The 20,784-nt window shown below is 42.3% G+C and overlaps 1 pseudogene across 1 annotated transcript in view; it reads left to right on the forward strand.

The window, feature by feature from the left end:
• Positions 1–11,747, forward strand: part of LOC311619680 (cyclin-Y-like protein 1) — a 55,865-nt pseudogene extending 44,118 nt beyond the window's left edge. Inside the window, exon 2 of the transcript in view lies at positions 10,811–11,747. The product of the transcript in view is annotated as a cyclin-Y-like protein 1 (transcript). The remainder of the gene's footprint in view (positions 1–10,810) is intronic.
• The last annotated feature ends 9,037 nt before the right edge of the window (positions 11,748–20,784 follow it).

A 20,784-nucleotide genomic window follows, 5' to 3' on the forward strand; every position in this document is an offset into this window, starting at 1 on the left:
AGAAGCTACCAGCCCTCAGTAAATGTTAATTTTCTTTTAGTTGCAATTTGCACAACATTACCTTATAAATAATTTTTTTTCCTTTTGTAGATATTTGCCTAGAATAATTAAGAAATCCTGACTGAATCAGTGCATGCCAAATCCTAGTATTAGACACTGGCCAACTTGCAGGCATCCTGACAGGAATTTCTTCAGATGTCAGGAGCAGACCCAGTGGGATTGAAAGAAGCAGAAAACTCTGACTCATGTGAAACAGAAACAAATGTCTTTTCTCACAATGCAATGACTCGGAGGGAGAGTAACCCTCCACATAAAAGAACATTTCCAATTTTCATTTTTTGCCCAAATGATTTTCCTCTGGCTTGTTTTGATACCATGTGTGTTTTTCATGGGTGTCTTGCTGTTAGCATTACAATTAATTTTCTAAAGTACAAATTTTCTAGATGTAATTTACTTACAGGATATTTTTCCTTACATGATATTTCCCCTTTTTTGATTTAAATATTAGGAGGCTTTTGAAAATTTTATAATGTAGTCTTGATAGCTTTTAAATTTTAATTTTTTGTAGTATAGTATGACTGCTTTAGGTTCATTTCCTGTTGTGAGATTTTATCCTGAGATGAGCTACCAATAAAAATTTTAGTTAACACTTTAGGAACAGCTTTTTGTCCAGTACAATTAATTTTTCTAGAATATTTGCTTATTTCAATTAGCCAATTTAAATTAGCCTGAAAACTTGTCTACTATTTTACTATCAAATTTATTACTCTAAAACAATCTTATTTTACTTTGTAAATATTAGTGGAAAGGATTATTTGCCTTCTTGAGTAGGCCCTGAGCATTCCTGGTGGCAGGCTGGATTTAGATGATCAAAAACCCACTTTCCCACACCACGGGTACAAGACAACTCAAACAAGTCTTTTGTAGTGAGAGGGCAGCTTCAGTCAGCCAAATCTCTGTCTTTTATCCGGGTCCCAATTTGAGCTGGGCATGGGAAGTTAAGCACCCATGGGGACAGGAGACTCCCTCAACAGGGGTGAGGGTTCAGGCCCCTGCAAAGTTGGTGGGAGGGGGGAGAACAGATCCCAAGTCAAATTTATAGAAAATATTCCTTTATTAACTTTTGGTTGAGAATATGTTTGTATATTTTCAGAAAACAACTCTGAGATCATGTGGTTTCCAGCAACAGAGAGGAATTGACAGGACTACTCCAACCATGAAGACAGAAGAGAAGCAGTCCAGAGATGGAAGATGCTGATGATATCTTGCCATAATAGCAGTCAGCAGCTGTGTATCACTCACTGCAGGTTGCCCAGAACCAAACCAGAGAGGATTGGACCTATATACCACCATTTGCCACCATCCAGAACTGAAATATCATTGCTGACATATACACATAAGAAATTGTTTGACATTGAAATTGGGTCTCAAAAGACCTATTGGCCCAGAAAGAAACTCACTACAGACTGATTCATTTGCCTAAAAAAAGAACATTTCCTAGTTTAAATACAAGAGTATCACCTTAAAAATCAAAGAGCTGCCGAAACCGGTTTGGCTCAGTGCATAGAGCGTCAGCCTGTGGACTGAAAGGTCCTGGGTTCGATTCCGGTCAAGGGCATATACCTGGGTTGCGGGCACAACCCCAGTTGGAGGTGTGCAAGAGGCAGCTGATCGATGGATTCTCTCTCATCGATGTTTCTAACTCTCTATCCCTCTCCTTTCCTCTCTGTAAAAAAATCAATAAAATAAAAAATAAAAAAAATCAAAGAACTGATAAACTGGTAGCAAATGCCCAAAGCTGAGGGAAAGTCTGAACCCAGAGATGTTGGGGAAGCAGCTGCTCAGCCTTTTTGCTCCAGGACCTTTGCTGCAACCATTACATGGATTCTTGGGCTTGGGTCACCAGCCTCCTGAGACAGAGGGAGGAGGGAAGGAGTCGATGCCCAGGCAGGGGCTTACTGCAGTCCCTTCTGGAGGCTGACACTCCAAAGCTCCCTCTGCCAAGGTAGGGGTAAACTAGAAATCAGCCTGTCCTATCCCCATGACACTAGGAGACCTAGAGGGAGGCTACTGGGTGCTGACTACAGCTGGAAGAAAAAAGCAGGAAGAAAAAAACTGTTTTGGAGGATTGTAGCTCCGCCCTCATTTCCTTGAGCAGATTTGCAATCTGGAATGGCAAGCCTGGTGTGTGTGGTTTTAGGTTTCCCTGACCAGTAGAGCCCCAGGCACCTGGCAGAAGCAAATGCAAATCCTCTGTAGAGGAAGTACCTCCAGCCCAGGCCTCTGGGAAACTCCAATATCATTTATCTAGGGCAATGGCCTCAGCCCAAAATTAAATGGCAAGTCAGGAAACTAGGCTCCATGAGAAAAAGCCAGTGGAAACAAGAAACAACAGAAACAGACCTAAGAAAACTTTAAAAATCTTATCACATGCAAACTATAAACCAACTATGCTGTTATATTTCAAGAAATAATCAAAATGTCCAGAAGAAAGGTTACCCAACTCTTGTTCAGCAGCTCAACAATCCATTCAGGGGTGTGAATTCTTCCCTAACCCTCAGCAATTTGTCTGTCCTCCACTAGTTCTCTTCATGGTCATAAGGTGAATGCAGCAGCTCCAGGCTTCACAACCACACAACTTCCAGAGGCAAAAAAGGGAGGGGAGCCTCCAAGCAGGCTTCTCTGCCCACTTCCCAGGCCAGGGTTACATCACACACCATGGCTGAAGTCACCATCAGGGAGGAATGTGGCTGGATCAAAACAGTAATGATTCAGTCTCTATGTTGCTGCTGTAATTAGCAAATTATTAATAATAGGAAAAGAGCAAAGAGAAGGCATAAACATGGCCGTTTGGGCAGCTTCACCAGGAAGTTGCAACTTCACACTCTCCAGGGAACCACCAGTCCATTCCCTGCAGATTATAGGGGGGAGGTGGGAACATGTGCAGTAAAGTCAGGGTATGTAGGGAAGGTGTCTATCAGTCTAACCTGGAAACAAAGATAATTGGCTGGAGGGGGTGGGGCCACTACAAACCCACAAAAAATGTGGGAATACATAATCCCACAGACAAAGGCCTAGAAGGGTAAGTATAGCCCTGAACAAGGATCCCAGAGACTAGCCTAAGCCCATATCCAATACCCTGGCTCCCCCAGGTATGTGCTCACCACTTCTAGGAAAGCTGTGAGATAATGCGATAGTTGAGGTGTGGATAAGGAATAGAGTGAGCAAGCAGAGTTATAGAATGCAGAAGATGTTATGATTCTGAGGAGTGGTTTGTAATTTCTTTTTCAAACCTGGACACTTCTTAGAGTGAAAGGGATGCTACCGTGTTTCCCTGAAAATAAGACATCCTCTGAAAATAAGACCTAGCGCATCTTTGGGAGCAAAAATTAATATAAGACACTGTCTTATTTTGGGGGAAACAGGGTATTAGTAATTATACCAAGAAAACAGGTTCACACTAGGAAACTAGGATGGATGCTCATTCTAATATTACAGGGTTATTGCCAGGAAAGGCTCAGTGGATAAGCATGGGGGAAGGGGGACATTGGAAATGTATAATTGTACCTGATCTTTGAGAAGTCACATTCTATAGGGAATTCCACAACTTTTCTCCTTTGTCAAGCTGAGCCAAGGGTGGAGAAATTAATGAGATACAGCTTTAAAATGTCAGCCTCTATTATTCTGGCACCCCTGGAAAGGTGACCACTACCGGTTCCTCTCCATTGATTTTAATTCTCTTCTCCAAGCTTTCAGGTTTTCACCTTTCAACAGTCAAAATTAAGTACTTCTCAATACATTCTTGTTACTGATTCATGCAGAACTGAAACTCATCACCAAACTCTGTGCCTTGGCATTTCCTTGTAAGATATAGCATAGGATCTGTAGCATATTATATTAGCAGGCATAATCAGCACAAGGATGACAAAAGGCAGGCACTTATTCTCCATGTGCCTAAATATCGTCCTCCTTGGCAGGGAGAACAAAGGTAAAACTCTGCTGGGAAGTACTGTCAGGTGACTGGAGGCCAACAGTCATAGAAAATGTTATCAGCAAAAGGCACATTTTGAAAACCTGGGCGAGGGAGGCTGCTGTAGATGAGTTCCTCCCTTTGTCCCACATACAAATTTGTTGTTGTTGTTGTTTGTTTGTTTGTTTGACCTTGCTATTAGAGCTTGAGTTTCATTCAGAGAGTTCTTCCCCTTCACAAGCCCTTGGTAAGTTCACTACTACTCATCCCAGAGGTTGTCAGTGGCAAATCCTCCATGTACCCACCTGTTGCTGGGGAAGTGGGCTTCTTGTGATGTCACCAGAAAAGGAATTTTCTGAGACTCCTATAGGAGAATGAGTGGCATTTATTTGTGTGGAATTATACCCCTGAGTTTACACTATATCCCTTTGTCCTGCCATGGAAAAAGTGCAGTTGTGTCCTTAGCAGAGCTAAAATTAAAGCCATTGCCCAAAGTTTCTGTACCATATTTGCATAGTCCAATCCAGCTCCGGCTAGCTTAGCTTATGTTCCCAGCTGTAGTCCATCAGTCCACTGTGTGTGGGTCTGATTGGTCCAAATAGCACTGCTCTGATAAGTAAGAATTGTGCATTATAATTGGTCATTGTGGAGACTCTCTGTGCAGTTCCAATTGAATGGTGCAAGTTTCAACTCATTGGTTAAAAAAAAAATGATAAAAGGATGCCATGGCTGGTGTTCTCAGTGGTTAGCATGTCGGCCCATGCACTGAAAGGTTGTGGGTTCAATTCTGGTCAAGGGCATATACCTCGGCTGCAAGCTCAATCCCTGGCCTGTCAGTCTAGGCAACCAGCCAATGTGTCTCCCTCAGGTGAGGTTTTAAAAAAAAGATACAAGAAGCTTTTTCTATTTTTTAAATATGTTTTTATTTATTTTAGAGAAAGGAAGGGAGGGAGAGAAATATTGATTACCTCCTATACTCCAGCCAGGGACCAAACCAGCAACCTGGGCAAGTGTCCTGACCAAGAATCCAACCTGCAGTTTTTTGATACATAGGACATCGCTCAACCAACTGAGCCACATCAGCCAGGGCATGAGGAGCTTCTTTATAAGGAACATAATGGGCAGCTCAGCCTGTGACTTTTCTTTGAAACGCAGTGTGTATGAGAGATCTATGTCAACAATGACTGTTAGACTTTAGTTAGAAACTTGGGCCCAATTAACCACAGGAGGTTCTTGGCAGATATATTTCTTCTTGAAGTCCACAGAACTAACACACAGATTTGGGTGGGGTGAGGGGGGGGGTGGGGGGGGGGATGTTGATGTTGTGTAAAACTGCCAGTTCTAAACAAGTTGATGACAAAAAGCAATTATCTTTAAGTCATTTTTATTATGTCTTTTCATGCTTTACAATGTGCCCCATATTATCTGCATGTGAGGTGTACTACAAGTAGAAGGGAAACATACCAGAACGATGTAGGGTGTTATGCATTGAATTCTGTCCATCAGAAAGGTGTGTTGAAGTTGTATCATGGTATATGAAGACATGGTTCCTACCTTTTGAGAACCCACAGCCTAGCCCAGGACAGAGTAATTATGATACAAAGTGGTAACTTCTCTGATCAATAGAGAAGGCACAGCTGACATGTTGGGAAACAGGGGAAGATTTCCTATGGCCATTGATCCCTGAATTGTGTCTTGAAGGATTAATTAGATGGCTAGGCAAGGCCAGGAAAGGAAAAGAAGGGATAATCCATTAAGAGGAGGGAACTTAGATCAGTAAGTTAAGTTTCCAAACCAGAGTTCAGCACATCTGTACATAAAAGTCCTGGTAGGGAGTTGTAAAAGTTGCAGGTATATAAGTAAGTAGAGGTCAATGCTGTATATCTTGCTTGGAAATTTGGAATTTATCTCAACAGCAACATGTACCCACTAAAGCAGAGAGAAAGCAGCCAGTTTTTATAGTTGAGGTTTATTTATTTATTCATATTTTGATAGCAATGCAAAGAATCCATTGGCATGGGGCATGATGAAAAGGTAAGAAGACCCAATGTGAACATTTTAGAGTAAGTGGGAGATTTCAAAAAGACCACGGCCAGGACGGGGATGAAGGGGCAGGGAGGAACAGGACAGAGGCAGACTTGAGCTGAATGGGTGGATTGAGGCAGCTCTGGGACATAGGCCAGCCTGTCTTATTCACTAGCGCCCACAGGGTACCTGGCACACAAAAACACTTGATACGTTTTTATCTTTCTTCAAGCGCACTATTCTCTTCTTGGCCTTGTCCAACCTGCCTTGGAGCCCATTACAGATGTTCTTCATTTCTGTTGCTGTGTTTCTGATGTCTAGCGTTTCCTTTTGATACTTTCTTACTATTTCCATCTCGCCAATTATATTATCCATCTATTCTTGCAAATTTTCTGCTTTTTCTAAAAGAGCTCCTAAAATGGTAACCATAGGTGCCTGCCCAATAACTCCAAAGTCTCCACCACATCTGCATGTGGTTCTGACGCTCTTCACATTGTGTTTGTGCCTGTCTCTTAGCATGCTTTGTAATTTTTTTATTGAAAGCCAGACATGATGTATCAGGTATTAGGAGCTGGGGTCAATAGGCCAATAGTGTAAATTTTTATGTTAACCTGGACAGGATGTTAGGCTGTATTTATCTTTGTTGTAGCTGCAGGTACCAGAGGCTTCAACGGGCATAGAGCCTGTGCCTCACAGCTTTTCCTGGTATGATCCATTATTATTTCCCTGGAGCTCTGTAGGTGGCGGTCAGGTGTGGAGGAAGGGAAGCATCCTATCTAATAAAGAGGGAATATACTAATTGACCTTCACGCCATTGCAAAGATGGCAGCACCCACAACCAATAAGGAGAAATATGCTAATTGACTGACTTGCCCTCAAAGATGGCCACGCCCACAGCCAATAAGAAGGGAATATGTTAATAGAATGTCACACCCTCAAAGATGGCGGTGTCCACAGCCACAAGATAGTGGCGCCCAGTCCCCTCAGCCCTGCTGGGGCAGCAGGTATGCAGCAAGACTGCCTCCAGAGTCCCCCAGTTCCCTCAGCCCCCCAGCTGCCCAGGGCCAGCCCAAGGTGCAGGCAAGCCTCAGATAGTGGTTGCCCAACTGCCCAGGGCCACCAAAGACTCAGGTAACCAGGGCTGGCCAAGGCTTGCTCTGCTGGCAGTGGCAGCAGCAGAGGTGTGATGGACTGTTGCCTTCCCCTAATCACTGGGTCACCTCCCACCCCTGAGGGCTACTGGACTGTAAAAGGGGCAGGCCAGGCTGAAGGATCCCCCCTTCAGTGCATGAATTTTTATGCAACGGGCCTCTAGTTCTTATATAATCTTGTAATTAAATATCAGTTTTTAGTGGAACTGTGTCTCTGAGCTGTGACCTTCACAAGCATTTATTAGCTTTATTTTCCTCCCTCAGGTGAAACAGGAATGCTGGACAGGCTGGAGCCAGTGGAACAGTCTTTTTCCTCAGACAGTAGGCCTTTGTTATGAGAACACTCTATGCATATTTCAAAATAGTAAACATTTCCATCCTCCACCAGAGCCAAAAGAGAATCATTCTTGACTCTTCATCATGAGAACCTGGTGAGGTTCCTGCAGACAAAACAAAACAAGTTGAAAGGCCCCCTGAGGAGCAAACCCCAGGACTTTCTCATGCTCAGTCTGGTCCATACTTGGCTTCCAGCAATTTATCAAAAGTGCCATCTCAATGTCGTTGCCAGCACATGGCTCTAGTTCCTTCTGTGCAGGTCAGGAGATCTTGGATTTGCCTGTCTCCAGATCATGGGGTATAGCTGTGCCCTGTGACCTTAATCTCTGATGGGTACAACATAAGAAAGGCACTGGTTTTCAGCTCAGTCAGCTTTTTTTGCTCTGAGGATGGGAGTGATGACTTCTAAGCTCTTACTCATCAGAGCTGACACTGGAAGTCCCTCAGTACATACTGTTGAATTAATAATCACAAGGAACAGGTCTGAACAAACACTGTGGAGGGAATGCACTAGAGGGAGGGGTCCTGAATGAAGCTGGGTCTGGCTGGGTGACAAGAAGAACACTAGGGAATACAATGGGATAACAGAGATTTGAAGAAGGGAAAATTTTTTAAACTCAATTAAGAATTCTGCTAAATAATGTTCTGAGTGCTTGAAGATTATGTTCAGACTAGAGGCTCAGTGCATGAAAATCATGCACTGGATGTGTGTGTGTGTGTGTGTGTGTGTGTGTGTGTGTGTGTGTCCCTCAGCCTGGCCTGCTCCCTCTCACAGTCCAGGACCCCTCATTCCTTACCGCCTGCCTGCAGCGGAGGCAGGTGGCTCCCACCACTGTGCTCACCAGCTGTGAGCCCAGCTTCTGACTGAGCAGCACTCCCCCTGTGGGAGCACACTGACCACCAGGGGGCAGCTCCTATGTCAAGTGCCTCCTGGTTGTCAGTGTGCTTCATAGTGACTGGTCGTTCTACCATTCGGCCAATATGCATATTAGGGTTTTATTATATAGGATTACCTGCAGGTTTTGTACATATTACCAGAAACAAATAAAGTAAACCACAGTCCAGCTGGTCAGGACTGGTGTGATTGCTGACAACACAAGGTACCCAAGGGCGTGGCTCCCCACCACTATCAGATCCCAGGTGGCCTGACTTCACTGTTTGTGTAACCTGGGGGAGTACAGTGGCCTGGAGGACACAGTAGTAAAAACTGAGCAATGGTGGTAGAATATAGAGTGAAAAGATAAGAGGGTGCATTGTACCTTCCTGGGGCACATGCATAGATCAGAACTTCTACCCCTAAAAACTCCTTAAACTTCTTAACCACCTTCTGAAACTCCTCCTTAGGGAAATGAAGGAATAAAGTCAGATGGCAACAGGGCCTGGATTCCAAGGAGGCTCCTTGTCTCTGTGACCACAGGAGTACAAGGCAGCAAATACATTCTGTGAAGAAAAACAGTTATTCATTTTGCTTTCAGTTTTCTTGTGGGTAAAATTAGGGGATTGGGCTGGAGCATATTTATGGCCTGGGAGTCTCCACTATTTTGTGAGACTGGTTTTAAATACATTGGTCCCAGCAGCCCAAAGATTCACCCAGGTTCCTTCTTTCATTTCAGAACAGCTAGTTCTCCATTCTTGAGTAACTTTTCTAGATAAAGGGCTCTTGATTGCCTGTCAGCAGTTGGCTTCCATCCTGTTATCTTGGGCCACCTGTGACATTTCAAAATGTGATTTTGCCATGTGGTTGCTGATTCAACTTTAAAGTTGGGAAAATAATCAGCCCTTGAGAATTTCTAATGCTTTGTAATAAATATGAATGATTTTGCATATAATTGTTCTATCATTTTCCTGTCTTATTTCTTTCTAAATATACTTTTTTCTGATCATAAATACATGTTAATTTTTGAAAATGTGGAGAATACTGAAAATCATGCTATGATATTTAATACACAAATAAAAATTATTAGTAAACCTACCACTCAGAGCTAATTACTATTAGTATTTGATATATTACTTTGTGGGCATTTTTTTCTAGCATTAATATGTATACTTATTTTTTAACAAAGTTGGGATATATTATGTACCTTTTATTTCCTTTTTTTCACTTAATATTGAAACGAGGGGCATGGGGAGCATATCTCCCCCTTGCAGGTTCTTGCCTTACAAAGTTTAAAGAATAAACTTCGCAAACTAAAAGGATTTGTTAGTAAAAGGGTGAAAATTTATTGGAAGCAAATATAGACTCTCATGTAGAGAGGAGTACTTAGAGAGGGGTAAACCACTACGTTTCTTTTTTCTAAGGTTTATAAAGGTTGTAGTTCTTTGTCTCTTCATGCTTCTTCTCATTGAACCCTTTCTTTAATTTATGATTCTGTGTTTTTCTAATTGGTCATTCTCTTTTGAAGAATATCAGTTTCAAAGTCTAAGATTCACGTGGTGTCCCCTTCTTTCTCTTCCTCTTATAACATTTCTCTATCTCTTATGAACATATATTTCTCATTTTTTAGCATCTATTGACATTTTTTTATTGTCTGTGAAAGTATATTTCTTTTTTTCCTCATACTCTGTGATTTCTCTTTTTTCTCTGTGAATGTATGTCTTTCTCTTCCCTTATTTTGTGACACTTTTCTATTCTCTGTGAATGTGTGCCTTCTGGCACTTCAAGCCCTCACCTATGCACTCTTCCCCATGGACCCTCTTTATTCCTAAGACTCCCTAAACCTGCCTATTTTGTCCCTAAAACTCCTTTCAATTTCAAAGCATGAAAACTTTTTCATGTAATTAAATATTCTGTGAAATATAGTACAGTGGAGTTTCTAGACACTATGTGTATATATACACTCTGTTGTTTTATACATATAATTATACAGTTACATAATGTTACATATTCAGTGACATATATTCAAATTATAGACAACCTTATATAAGTCCAAGTAGCTCATTTTCTATATTAATGCATTATTATTTCATCGTTGTGACTTTCTGGGTAGGCAATATGTGCCAAAATCATTAATGACTTTATTCATGTTAAAGTATTACTCTGAAAAAAATGTTTACTACTTGACTTTTCCAAGCAGTGTATGACTTTGTTCATTTATCATCAGGCTATATTTGCTTCCAAGTTATCTTAAAAACAAAATCTTGGGTCTTTTTAATGTGGAAAGTGATACTCTAAAGTTGGTTCATTTGATTACTAGTGGGACTGGACATTTTCCCTCTTTTTTTTTTTTCTTCTGGTGCAGAATAAAACTTCAGGTAGAATTGCAATTAGTTGGAGAGCTACACATTTTAGACTCACTGTATGAATAAAACTTTTCATTTCTCATCTCAGAGTCTGCGGTCCAGGAGGCAGGGTTGTGGTGGCGGTGCTGCCAGTGCTCACGGTCCTGGCGACCGCCCAGGGAGATTTCAAAGCCCGTGAGGACCATCACCAGAAGCACATCAGTGACTGGGAGATGCCCTAAGACTTAGCTTTGGGATCATACCCTTCTGATCATTCAAGGCCAGCACAAATTTTCCTCATCAAATCTCAAACGGATGTGAGAGAAGAGAGGAAGAGCAATCATTTAAACTATGTATCTCCAGGGTCACTTACCAGAACAATATTTCTAGATCACAGCCACAGCCAGCCAACCTAACCTTAGAACCCCAGACAAATGTGTGGCCTTGGCAATACATTCCCACATAAAGAACAGAAATGCAAATAGGTCCTTGGATAGTTTCTATGGCAGTCTCATCCACTCCCAGAGTAAAGCTTCCAGAGGAATATATTATACGTGATCCTGAACACCAATTTATTTACCAATCTATTTGTAATTTTTTTAGTGCCCACAGCTAACAGCTGACAGTGCAATAGTAACTTTGATTTAGTTATAAAGGTTTTAAGGTTATGCTCAGATCTACATTCGTCCCTCTAACTGGAAAAGAATAGCTTTGGGAGCCATTCTTTTGCCTCAAGGGTTTGGGACAACCAGGCTGTATGGAATGTGGCCTACTGCCAGATCCTCGGGAATAAGATGGAAAGGCATTTTTTGGAACTACTTCAGTTTAATATTAATGTTTCTGCCAGTGTACTTTAACCTTTGCTCCTTAGCAGATGACAACCTGAATTTTCTATTTGCTCCTCTTAGCAAAGAAAGAGCACAGAACCCAGAGGCCATTTCTAGATTGTGTGAAGGTAAATACAAAGACTGTGTAGAGCTGCTGTAAGGTCTTTCAGTGCTGACAATCTCACTGGTATTCAGCGCTCTAATGCCATCCTCTCTTGAGGACAAATGAGGCTTTGTACATCCTGAGCCCCTCACCTATGGGGACTGAAGAAATATCACTGCTCCTGCTCAAAAACCAGAAAAATTAGCATTTCATCTAAAAGTCAGACATGGGATTCAACAAACTCATGGACAGCAAGGACTATGTTCATAGCAAAAAAAATAGGACCTTTCAATGCAACACAATCCTACATTTAAAAGCAAAAGCTCCCAACCCACACACAGATACCTACTTATGATGCAGACTGATAGCTGTCAGCTATGTGAGGTTTGTTTGTTTTTTTAATTGAAGTTTAAACTTTTAGACTTTAAAAACACTATATTATATAACTTTTATGTCTTTCCTACTTTACTGAACCCCTTTTCCAATATTGCTGCATATTCCTTTAGAACCGATGCAATATGGCCATTAAAACATGGGACTCCTAACAACTCATAAAGCCACTTAGGAACAGACTGTGGTATGTTAGGTATTGAAGAGTTCTTCCTCCCTACTACATCATTGAAGTTGCTAGTCACCATTGGCAATCAGTTAAAACCAAAAGGCTGTGAATAACACTTGTCATCAACTTCTTTGCAAGCACTACTTATTAGCATGTTAGCATATTTTGGATAAAAGAGAAAGTATCAATCATTGATTTTCTACTTCTATGGGGTCCATGCTGCATATCTTAAGAACTATAATGGTGTTTCTCATTTTCTGATGATTTTCTTTGTTAAATAAATACCTCAAAAGATATTTTTCATAATTCCAACCAACATGGTGGTCCAGTGATAACCAGCAGGAAATGGAACAGAAGGTGACCTGAGAGTCTTGGTGTAATTTCGAGCTTTGATGCGCTTGGGCCCCGAGGCCCTGCTCAGAAGGGCAGGTGCTGTGGACTTGCGGAGCTTCATTTGAAAGTTGAACTAAATTTCTCTTGAACTTACTTAGTTTTGTAGATTTTTGGATAGTGAACTTCTTATCTTGGTTTTTGTTTGTTTCAGCTCTTTAAAGATAGCAGATATTGGCTGAAACAAAAAAAAATGAATTTTAAATATTTAACTTAAAGTGGGGGCTGAGAGAAGAAATTAAAAGTAAAAGCTTAATATTTGAAATTTGCAGGACTGGATAAGTTTAAGAGAAATTTGGACTTTCAAATGATTTTTATGAGTTTATAGCATTTATACTCTTACAAGTACCAAAGCTTAAGTTCCACTAAGACTTAAGAAGGATAGCTTATATCTTCATAGGAATAATCTCCTCTTTTAAAAATAGTTTTGTGGGTTTTATGTTTGTACGTTTGTTTTTTCAGGGCTGTGCTGTATACCTGCCTTGATCTCCAAACTTTCCTTCTTCTAGATTTGATAAAGGAAGATTCTAAGAAGCAGTGTTATTTCACATGTAATAAGTGGAAAGGCATTGGACTCTAATAGTAATATAGAAATAAGTGAATGAACCAACTTTTCTATCCCACAAGTTTACTTGGTTGTAGGTGTCCGTGTAAGTCTTGCTACTTAAGGGGAAACATACATGTTAGGAACAAACCCTTACTTCAGTCTTTAAAGGGCAGGAAGATAAGCAATCAATCTTTTAGAAAATTGGTAAATTGTCACCTAAATTTCAAATATTTTTTAAATTAATGTTCTCAACTATGTGAAATATTTCTCCTAGCTTCTCAAATGTATTCCTAGAAATTTTGTCTGTAAACAAAGCATTTCAGGGCCAAAGAATACTTTCTCGCATATTATAGCAAGGCTTCACACTATATTAAATGCTGTAGGTTCCACCATTTTTAAAGGACAGAAACACAAATGATAAATAATGGTACATAAAATATTACAGTCTACCACAAAAATATTTTTTTATAAATTTTAGAGTTTCAAGTATTGATTGAAGTTTTGTTTTGAAAAGAATGCTACAACTTATGTTTTTTCTTTCTCATGCTTATATTAAAAGAAAAGCTAATAAACTCTATTTTAATAAAAATAACATTTCATTTATGTCATTATATATCATAGTTCAATATTAATTATAACCATCATTTACTGAGTATTATGGTATATATTTCTTTTAAGTGATTCGGCATGTAGTCATAAACTCAGTCTCTTAGAAAAATATGTCAGGTAAATATTCTCTGTGGTTCCCAAGGACAAATTTAGTGTACAATTCCATAATTCAGGATCACTGAACAAAAACACCTCATTTTATTCTTTTGATAAAGATTAACAGAAGTAGATGTGGTCATAGTCTCAAATGAGTCAGCCATGCTCCTGTGTGCCGGGGGCTCACAATTCTAGCCCAGGGAATAGATGATTAAAAACATCAACATACAAATAAATAAAATCATACAGAATGTGAAGGGCTAACAGAAGTCAGCAGAAAAGAACCCACTTTCATCGTCTGGGTAGGATGGCCAGGAGACGCTTCTCTGAGGTGACATTTAAGCTAACACTGAAAGAAGTGAGGTGGCCCTGATAGTGGGAGGGAGTTCAGGGGCCCAGGAACAGGCAATAGTCAGGTCATTGGGGCCTTTCAGGCCCTGGCAAGAAGGTTGCATTTTATTTGGAATTCCGTGGGAAAGTCCTTGAAGTGTTTCAGGGAAGAGAATCGTGTGATCCTAAGTCTATGTACAGACAATCATGCTTTGTAGTCCAGGTAAAGGGCATGTTGTAGCCGCACAGATTAAGACAATGGTGGGCTGGGTAAGAAGCTGAAGATGGAAGGAGGGCTAACCTCTCAACTTGGTCCACATAATGGAGTCACATGCACAGGAATGTAACTTACTCTGCTGGCTTTGAACCTCTCCCTATTCACACACCCAACCCCATTAGAAATAGGACTGTCTCCTTCCAAGAAAGGAATGTGAGAGTTGCTCTTTAGGGTCACAAAAGGAAATGCTAATGTGAAGCAGTGGCCAGGCTCTATAATGTCTCCAATACTGTAGTGGGTGTCTGATCAAGCAGGGTTGAGATCCAAATTCCAGCATTATTAAATCCCCACCAAGTGCCAGAGCCCATTCTAAGAGCTTCATATATGTCCTGCTTCACTTGCTGTGGTAGAAAATAAAGCCAAACTTACATTATTAAACAAGTAAATAAAATATGAGCTCTCATTCTTATTGTGAGAAGGCCATTGTCATCCTCTGAGCTCTCCTTTCCTTGAAAAGTGGACCCCTCAGGTGCTTACTTCATCTAAGTGGCAGGCCTGTTTACTTCCATTGTTGTGCAGAAAAGAGACTGAGAAGTCTGATTTGATTGCCTAAGTTTAGAACCTCTGCTCTGGTGAGGGTGGTACAGAAAAGAGGAAGATCAGCTCTCGGGTCAAGGGGTTGAAGGCCTAACCACTATAGACAGCTGCACAAATTAGAGGGAGGTTGGTGAGCCCTGGTTAGCACTGGTCACTCCACAATACAGGAAACTGGGTTCCCAGTTACAACTCTAGTGACAGATATTTCCATTTACAGTTAATCGACTATCTTATGAAACATCAGAGGTGGTGGGTCAGGACAGAGTGCAACATCATGGCTCTGTTCCCATCTGGTTTTCCCCTAAGACAAGATTGGCCATGGTGTTGGGCCTGGCGTACTGGCCAGCACTTTCACTCCATCACCATCACCATCACCATCACCACCATCCTGGTCAATTCCTTCTTAAAGGCCATCACTGCCCATTTCTGACCACTCAGCTTAGTTAGGACCATCAAAGCACATCAGAAGAGTTACAATCAATAACTTGAAAACCCAAAGAAAATGAATCAGGATTTCTGATTTACCAGAGAAAGCCTGGGTGCCTTTGCATACTTGCCCACCTTCTCTCCAGCAGCCTTCACATTTCATTCCCCAGTTTGCTGATGGCAAGACAGAGTCCCTGCCTTAGCCAAACTGAAAAAGGGCTATTCAACCCAACTGCTCCAGATTCAGGGCCCTACCTGCCTTACAGCCATACATCTAAAAGGGGTATAAGGAATCTACACTAATAAGAGAGAAATATGGTAATTGACTGTCACTCCATGACCCTCACAGCCAATCAGGAGGAAATATGCAAATTAGCGGGACAAAGATGGTGGCAGTCACAGAACCAGCCAGGGTGGGTGGGAGTTGCCCCTGATGATGGAAGAAGCCAAGCTTCCCTCCTGCCTGGGCTAGCCACCATAGGAGGGGCTTGTGAGCAGTGGCCACAGAGAAGGCCAGAACATGCGGGAGGCTTGGGTCACCCAGACCAGCCACCAAGGGAGGAGCCTGCAAACGGCCCTCAGCCCCTCACCCAGGATGGCCAGGCACCCCAGCGTGAACCCCCACCCTGAAAGGGGTGTGGCCAGCCTGAAAATAGCCCTTAGCCCCTCACCCAGGCTGGAACTGTTCCCAGTGGGGACCCCCATCTCAAAGGGGGTTTGGCCAGCCTGCAAACCACCACAGGCCCCTTGCCCAGGCCATCCTGCCCCCAAAGTGAACCCCCACCCTGATCTGGGACACCCTTCAGGGCAAACCAGCCAGCCCCCACCCATGCACCAGGCCTCTACCTAAACTAATGAAAGGGTAATATGCTAATTAGACTGGGAGACCTTTCAGACATTCTTTTAGACAGAGCCATGGTGGTAGGGTTGGGGTAGGGGCCAAGAAGAGAGGGCAGCTTGGAGTAATCAGGACAGGATGGGATGTCAGTTGTGGATGATCAGACAGGTGGGGAAGAGCAGTTGGGGGTCAGCAGGCTGGCAGGGGGCAATTGGGGCAAGCAGGCCAGCAGGGGAGGCAGTTGGAGGTGAGCAGGCCAGCAAGGGGGGGGGGAGGCATTTTGGAGTGAAAAGGCTGACAGGGGGGCAGTTGGGGGCGAGTAGGCTGGCAGGCAGAGTGATTAGGGGCAATCAGTCAGGCAGGCAGGTGAGCAGTTAGGAGCCAGCAATCCTGGATTACAACATAGAAGTCCCAGATTGGAGAGGTGCAGGCAGGGCTGAGGAACACACACACACACACACCCATACACACACCATGCATAAATTTCATGCACTGGGCCACTAGTATCAGTTATATTTATGAAAATATTTTTATTTATAAAAGTTACAGCATGGTAACCAAAAAGCCGGGTATGATTCCTAGATCTCTGGCTTTGCTGACTTGAAGGGTAATAACCTTGACTGTAACAGGGATTTCAGATTTATAAGATATCTATTTTGGATATTTAAAAATCTGCAGTGGTTTTTTAAAATAGCTCTAGATCTCAAGTTCAGAAAAGAGTGTGAGGTTGAGATTTGGGAATGATTGGCCTATTTGTGGTAGTTGAGTCACAAGTGTTGAAGCAGCCTTCCAAGGAAACTTGAGTAGGAGCCCTCGGGGTAATAGAAAGAACTGGATTACAACCCAAAGGGAGAGAACATTTCAAGAAGGAGGAATTTGTTCAACAGTGTTCAAGGCAACAGAGATCAAGAAACACAAGGGTTGAAGTCAGGTTATGAATGTCTCAACTAGATAGAACCTATTCAGGTCTGTTCGGCATATTATTGACCAAGGTCATGTGAGCAGATTACATTTCCTTTCAACAATTTTTACTTAGAATTGTATCATTACACTCTTATCAACACAGTATTGACAATTACCTACTAAGCAGTAGTTGGTGTAATTGAGGTCTTTTCATCACATGTTACTTTGTTGATTTTAACTGAAACCAAAAAAGTCACTGTCTCCTTGATATAAACAAAATCTAGTAGCAACTATATTCTTTTTTTACTTAAAATTTTCCCACCACCCCTTAAATCCTCTTACACTTTCACCCACCACTCCCTGCCCCCTGCAATCACCACACTGTGTGTGTCAAGGAGTAGCTACTATATTCCCTTTTGACTTTGCCACTTGACTCTGGCATTGCCCAGCACAGCAGGGGTTCTTTTGAGTTCAGTGTGTCTATTGAAGTATGGGGTGATGGCTCAATTCTCCCACTCTTTTTATTGGAATACTAGGAAAATTTATTTTGAACAATATGTTATGACAGTGTTTGGTCTCACTTAGCTGGGCATAGTGTTTATATGTTTAGTCCATTTCTTTTCTCTTTTCTGAGATTATTAAAGTATTTCTACTTTGAGCCAATGGGATCCTAAGCAAAAATGCAAATATAGGCAGTGAAATCAAGTGTCAGTACTTGATTAAAGGGCAATTCAGAAAATGCTTATGTTAACACTTCTAGGTCATTGAACTGAAAACATAAAATGTCACAATCCTCCTGTAGAGCTTGCCCTGGAGATTGCACTTTGTTGACCCATGTTTCAGAAACACTGCCAAGGAAGACTGAGCCCAGTGGACAGCCACTCCTTCTTTCATGCCTAGATTTTATTTTTTATTTCAGAGTCTTTGAGAGAAGAAGGCTTAATTGGTAGCCTTCAAGGAGTAACATTAGTCAGTGATAGTTACTGGTCTGTGATGACTTCCAAAGACCTGCTTTTAGAATCATTTTTACTCCTTTCATATGTTCACATTTTTCTTACCATATAAGTGGAAATTTATCTGATAATTAACTATGGGGTATTAACTTTTGCTTCATCTATATTGCCCAGAACAATGACAGATTCCAGCTGACAGTTGGTTAAGTCTTCTTTTATTTAATACATACTCAAGCAGTTAATATGATTTGGGGGGGAGAGGGGAGAAGGCAGGGAAGGCTTGCATAACAATTGCTATCACCACAGAGATAGGCATCGAAATAAATTAAGCAGGCCTGGCTTTCTTCCTGAGGAAGAGTAGGCACAGCAAGCCTGGAAGTATATCAGATACTAGTTCTTACTGCCCATAAGAAAGAACATTTTCTAACGCTCTCTTATTTCTATGGACTTTCATGAGAAGTCCTGGTCTGGGACAAGGAAGTCATTAAAGCTATTTACTGATATTTTCTTTTCTGTCTGAGCAACTAATAGAATTGAGTTTTCCACGTGGTCCTGTGACTCGCTGTGTGGCGAATCAAATGTGAGCAGAAGTGGCATTTATCATTTCTAGGGAAACCTTTAAAAGCTGGTTTCAGATCCACCACATTCTCCTCTCTCTGCTCCCATGCCAGCAATAATATTCAGGTGATGGCTCCACTAGTCTGTGTTCATGAGTGAAAGTGATAGGTGTAAAGCCCCCATGACCATAGACAGGTAGCTCAAGAGATAAATAAACCTTTGCTGTTTTAGGGTATTGAGATTTGGGGCATGAAGTTGATTTTTTTATTTCTGCAGAAGTCAAGCACCTGAAGTGGTCATTGTACAGTGAAAAGAGTTGACAAAAGGGTTTAAGCTAGTCAAGACATTTAGAAAGTGGGTTCAGCTAGCACTAACCCAGGTTATTTTAGGGATACAGTGTCTTACAATTCTCAAAAACATTTTGGTATATATTATGTCATTTATTCTTCCTTGTGTTCTGGGGGCTAGTCAGACCTGCACCTATTCCTTCCAGACCAAGTCTTCCTGGTTAGAGTTAGACGCTCTCATTGACCCATTCTAACTTGAATATGCAGGAAACTGCATCTTCATAATTGTATACTTTCTTTCCAATATCCATGCTCCCTGATTTCATAGTAAGTACTTTATAAATGCTCATTTGAAGAAACTGAGAAGTGTGTTAAGTGACAATTCCAAAATTACAAGCTGATAAATAGTGATCAGGACTCAAATCTAAGACTTAGCTGTCATTTACTGAGTGCGGAGGAAGAGAAAGCAGCTCTGACATCCAGGTGCTGAACTGGGTGATGCTAAGAGCTCTCTGGACTATCACCACGGTGTTCTGTAGAATAAAAACAATTTCATAGAATACCAACATCAGACAAGGCCATTCTACCACCTTGATCCAGACCAAAGCAAGACCACTCCATAATCTTCTCTGAACATTATCTTAACCACAAGATTGACCCAAAATGGCTATGACTGCTGCTTCTTTATCAGTGATGGCTTTTGCCTGCGATGGGTCTTCACTCCTTCTAAATAAGATTTATTAAGGCACCCAGTCACAGAATTACCCCACGTCCTAATAGCACCCCATCCTGTGAAGGTTTTGTTTTCTTGAACTATTCTCAAAATCACAAAACATAAACTCCTAATAAATGTTAAACGTTTTATACTGTGATACTTCATGGTTCCCCATGAATGCATTCCTCCTCGCTACAAGCTACCAGATTTAAGAAACCCAACTCGGTCAGTCAGGTGTGGTCCCTGTGGGCCCCAGAACGGCGTGCGTGCACTTGTGGAGCGTTTCCTTACAACAACCCTGCAAGACGTTTACCCCCACTCCACTAGTAGAGAAATGGAGGTTCACAGACATGAAATAATTTGCCCAAGTTCGCAGCCCCAGGAAGAGCCAGATCAATGCATTTCAGAAGGCTAACCTGCCAGGAGCACTCTCTCTCTCCTGCACCCGGGGCCCTCCCTGGCCCCCTCCTGTGCATTTCTTCTTGAAACGTTCAGAGTGGGCCAGGGTTGCACCCCTAAAACAAGAGGCCATACTGTATTGAAAGATTTTTATTTCAGACACCTGGGTGCAGGTGGGCTGAGTCCCACAAAAAGGAGTCAGTGGAGAGTGCAGGGAGGGGACGGTTTTTATGAACTTTTGCTGGCTGCAAGCTCTTCTGCTGAGGTAAGGGTCGGGTCTGTCCTTGGCTCCTCCCGTGCCAGATGTCTAGTGGTTATCTATGCTCTGCAGTGTTCAAGGCTGCACGCTCTCTGCAAGATAGCTCCTCACCGCAGTACGTTTCCTCTGCCCCATTTTATTCCCTTTAACCCTTTCACTTCTTAAGGCCCTTGCCCGGAGACTGAATGCTACGGGGAGGCAAACGTGTTATTTTTGCAACAGATGCCCCGTGTGGTTCCGTGAAAACCGACACCAGACCCAGTCTTGCCCGGGAGTGTGCCCTGGGCGCCCCCGAGCCCCAGCCAAGAGGGCACAGCTGAGTAGGCACAGCCCCAGGCCTCCCGGGCGCGGAGGCGGACCAATCAGGAGGCCCAACGGCCGGTGCGGGCGGGACCGTGACGCCCCGCGCTCCCCTCCCGGGCCCCGCCTCCCCGGCGGGCGGGGCTGAGTCCGCGCCCCCGCCGGGCCCA

The sequence above is a fragment of the Pipistrellus hanaki genome, assembly GCF_964339955.1.
Source record: "Pipistrellus hanaki genome assembly, chromosome: 3".
Classification (NCBI taxonomy): Eukaryota; Metazoa; Chordata; class Mammalia; order Chiroptera; family Vespertilionidae; genus Pipistrellus; species Pipistrellus hanaki.